Here is a 5,199-nt window from a genome sequence, read left to right as displayed (position 1 = left end):
TGAGGTAGATCACATATGTAGAATCACAGGTTGTCCTAGATGATGAAAAATACCTTTTTCCTGTGGTGGGATGACTCCACACATCCCCTGTCATACTCAACACACACCACTGACATCTGTCACATATGTTATGTGTCCCCCCTCATAGCTCCCTTATCCCGTTCCTTATGTTTCACCATCTCACCTATATTCTTGGTGCATTTATTTGAAAATAATGGCATCTCTGGAAACTCTGTTAAGGCCATCTTAGCTACATGCCAGTGTTTTTGTATAATCTTATTAATTTTCTGTGAGAGGGGAGTATATTTTCGAACAAAGAATAAACCAGTATTCTCCCTTTCTTCATGGTGATTCAATAATAAATCACGTTGGGCAAATTTCGCACGGATATAGGCCTGAAGAATGACTGCTTTGGGATAACCCTGTTGTTGAAATCTCTCTTTCATATTTTTTGCTTGTTTCTTGAATTCTTCTAAAGATGAACAAATTCGTCTAATGCGTAAGAATTGGCTGATGGGTAAGCTATCTCTCAACCTTGCAGGTGAAAACTATGATAGCGAAGTAAACTATTCCTGTCAGTACTTTTTCTGAACAGAGAGCATATGCCAGAATAACCAAAATCACTGAAAAGCTATGGAAGCATCAGTGATCTTCAGTGGAGTGTTCATTGTCCTTTCCCACTTCCTTTTGTACTGTTTTATACCCCTGGGTTCTCTGTCCTGTTGGACTTTTTGGTGTTTACTATCAGTAATAAAATAACAGCACTGACATTTTTGTTTAGAGAATCTATCATCAACCTAAAGGATTCTAGAAATTATCCACTTTCCTCCTGTTCTACAGTTTCAGACTTATATGTCCAGGATAGTGTTTCAGTCACATCATGTACATCACATATCCACAGTATATCACCTAAAAGAAAAAAATCTAGGAACCACCATAGATAAATTTGTGATTAAAAAACAGCAGATTAGAAAAAGATAATTTATGAAAAAATTGCCCAGTTTGTTTATGCGATAGTGGGTAGATTTTAAAGGACTATATAAGCTCTGGGGGAGGAGGGATTTGGTAAGAGGGTAAATGTAGTTACCAAATGGCTCCAGAAAAAGGAGTTCAGATTGAGACATCCGGGTTTTACTTCCATTGCTTTCAATGGAAGTAAAATCTTAGGATAGCTTTCTCTAGGAATTCTAATCTAAAAGAGATTTTATGCCCCTCTACAATGAACTCTAAAGCAACATCTCATTGTGTTAAAGGACATTTCAAATGTCTCTCTTGCAGTATTTGTGATATCATGATACAAATGAAGATTTTTATTAATCCACGGGACAACAAACAGTATTTTTTAAGTATTTCACCAATTGCAGAACTACATTCATTGTATATGTTATCATCTGCCCATGCAAATTATTGTATGTAGGCATGGCCACAAGAGACCTTAAAACGAGATTAAGTGAGCAGAAATCTAATTTGAAACGTAACAGAAGTTCAGAAGTCATTGTAGGACACTGTACTCTTTTCAAACACACTTTCTGTGACCTCCATTGTTTGGCTATTGACCATGAACCTAGGGTTCAAAGGGGAGACGATAGGGTAAAAAGATTAAAACAACGGGAGTTAAAATGGATTTATCTCCTTAAAAGTATGCTCCCTTTCGGCCTTAACACTATTCTAGATTGGTCAGTATTCATCTAAAACTTTGCCAATTTGGATGACTCTGTTGCTCATTCGGTAGCGGGAACTATTCACCCAATCAAATCAACACAATAGTTTATTCTCCACTGCATATGTGCTAGCGTCTTATGTTTATAAGCGCCATTTTTTAGTGTGGGTTTGTGTACTAACAACCTGAATGATCTATGCTTTAAGTAAGTACGCTGTGTTTTATTTCGTTGGTTAGATCTTTAAATTCAATCTCTAATTATGCCTTTATGCTTTTATTTTTAGCCCATTTATCTAATACCCTGAGGAAGCTGCTTGATAGCGGTGAAACGGGTTCCCATTGGATACGATACACGGGGCTCAAGCAGTGTTATACTACAAGCCGCTGTATAATACTTTAACATCAAGTTGAAAGATAAGTGCCTTATTATGGCTTTATTTGATGTTGTTTATTAGAGATTATGCTTTTTGCACAGCTATTTTTGCACTATTGAATCAGCTATTTTGCTATTTGCAGTTTTGTATCATGCGTTTTGCACAGTTTCTGATATAAGCTAAAAAATCAAAAAAATTATTTATATAAATTCTTAGAAAAATTACTAAAGCTATAAATTGTTGAGTAGTCAAGAGACATATTTCCTAAATACTGACAAATTTAGTCATGTTTAAATTTATGAAGGTTTTTGATCAATGAAAGATATCCACGCCACAATTCCTTATATGGATGATATTATTATGATCCTTGGAGTGGCAATTCTGAGATCTTTTCCTTCATTTTGACCACAATATTTATATCATCTATTCGGATGGTCTTTTTCTCAGTTGATTAACCTTTTGTGACCCAATTAAACTACTGAACGTAGAGGTAGGCCATTCTCAATAAAACCCTCATTTTGGACTTTTTTTTTTTGAGAATGGACATTTCCCTGCTGCTACTTTCAGTGTTTAAGGACATAGGCCAAAAGGGGATTTAGATGGTTTTTTTTATTATTATTATGCCCCTCCAGGTGTCTAAGTGTTTTGAAAGCAAATCTCTATATCTTTTTTGAGATACAGCAACCAGAATTGCACACAATACTTATAGTGATATTGCATCATGGAGAGATACAGAGGCATTATAATATTCTTTATCTTATTTTCTATCCCTTTCCTAATAATTCCTAGCATCCTGTTTGCTTTTTTGGCTTCCGTTGCACACTGGACAAAAGATTTCAGCATACTGTCTACGATACCCAGATCTCATTAGGAATGCTGACTCCTAAGGTAGACCCTTTCATTTTTCCACAGTAAATTTCATCTGCCATTTGGATTCCCAGTCTTCCAATTTCCTAAGGTCTTCCTACAATTTTTCACAGTGACAATTTATTCTTATTCTTTCAATGGTGACAAAATCACTCCCAGTGTGCAATAAATATTTATTGCACACTGGGAGTGATTTTGTCACCATTGAAAGAATAAGAATAAATTTTCATAATAGATACTAACAAAGAAAAAAATTATTTTCATATAGTATTGATTAGCACTTTAGCACTTTCACTGTGTGTGTAGTCCGAGGATGTTTCATGCTTGAGTACCCCTTTGGGTAACATTTGCTCACGACTCTTATTACAGGCTAGTTCTGACTCAAGAGGAGTGAATACTGAGGACCATTATTTATTCATTTACTTATATGTATCTATTTAGGGATTCATAGATTGATTCATGCATTCCTTTATTTATTAAGGATTAATGGACAATCACTTTCATTGAATGTCATGTGACATATGTGACTTCCCAGTGGCTTTAAATTAGTATAAGAAGTTTTGCCTTAATTTTGTTTTCAACTTTTATTCTTCTTTTGTGGGTTATATTTTGGTAAATTAAGTTAGAAATGGCAAAAGTCACTGCTGTCCCTGGGAATAGTAGCATAGAATCTTGCCATTATTTGGGATTCTGCTGGGTACCTGTGTCCTGAATTTGCCACTGTTGGAAGTAGGCCACTGGGCTAGATGAGTCATCCATTTGGCCCAGTATGGTTATTATGTTCTTACAGGCAGGCGAATACTGGCTTGGGGTTGTGGTGGTGAGACTTTCATATATTCTTCTAACTGGGCCCCATTCCATGCCTGGGCCCCACTCCATTCCCTTTCTCAAGCTGGAGAATTTTGGATTTGATTGGACCGTTGCTCTGGAGGAGGCAGGCAGCAGCTGTTCGGGGTTCTTACAGGATGATGTTTTCTGGACTGCACAATCCCAGCTCAACTCATTTACATCATTTTACAATTCTGTGTTTAATTATTAACTAAAACCAACACAGACTGACATGATGTACCAATACATAAGGGAAGTAGTAAAGGATACATAAAAGGAAAATACAAACGGAGGGTAAGAAATTTTAAAAGTATTGATAAAAATATAATAGAAAATTAAAAACTTAAAAAAAAAAAAAAAATCTTAATTCAATTTCTCAGAACCTAAGACAGAGGACAAGTGAGTTTAAGCAACGAATGGGATCAATAGCTTTGGGATGGTCACCCTTGCCATCTCTGCTGTACAGTAGGTACAAAGTCAAATGGATACTTTTCTACCCATAACCCCCATTGGTGCTGAGTTTTAATTCTATGGGGAGTTTCTCTTTGGACCTACAAACAATTTATACCATGGCACCTATGGTAGGTGAAAAGTCCAAAAAGATGCTTACATTATTACTGTTTTCTGAAGATAACACAGATACCCATTTGCCTTTACTACTACTATATTATTTCTATAGTGCTACCAGATGCATGCAGCACTGTACATTAAACATGCAAGGAATGTAGCTCACAAACTTGAAACTGATATCCTGTCACAGGAAAAATGGACTTTTCAGACAGCACAGAAGGCTGTCGTGGGTCAGGCGATAGGAAACAGCAAAACTACCAGTAATCTGCACACTGCATACGAAGGATTGAAAGGAGCATATCACACATCAAGAAAATTCAAAATATTAATTTAGCATAGGAGAGCTTACACAAGAAAAAACCAACATAGCCATGTTTCGCCCAATCAAAGGGGCTGTTTCAGGGACAATCAGAGATCAAATTAAGCGCATAATCTCTGAAGAATTCAAGTAAGCCAGCAGTACTCAATAATCACACACAGATGGCAGCATCCACTTAGAATAAGATAGACAAATCCATTCCAGGGATCTCAAAGTCCCTCCTTGAGGGTCGCAATCCAGTCGGGTTTTTAGGATTTCCCCAATGAATATGCATTGAAAGCAGTGTATGCACATAGATCTCATGCATATTCATTAGGGAAATCCTGAAAACCCAACTGGATTGAGGCCCTCAAGGAGGGACTTTGAGACCCCTGCATTACCCTAGCTCAGGATCCCAGAGAAATTATTACAGACTCCTCCAGGACAGATGTGTAAGCCTTCCAGAAGCTTCCATAGTTAGGAGTGTGAAAATTTGACAAGACCCTATATTTCCAATATCCCTGCAGAACCCTACTATGGGAACTCACAATGTATATGTTTTTATGGGCAATGAAAACAGTTCAAGCATTTCGGTTTGGTGG

The sequence above is a fragment of the Geotrypetes seraphini genome, chromosome 1 (assembly GCF_902459505.1).
Source record: "Geotrypetes seraphini chromosome 1, aGeoSer1.1, whole genome shotgun sequence".
Taxonomy (NCBI): domain Eukaryota; kingdom Metazoa; phylum Chordata; class Amphibia; order Gymnophiona; family Dermophiidae; genus Geotrypetes; species Geotrypetes seraphini.
Note: the sequence above shows the minus strand (reverse complement) of the source record.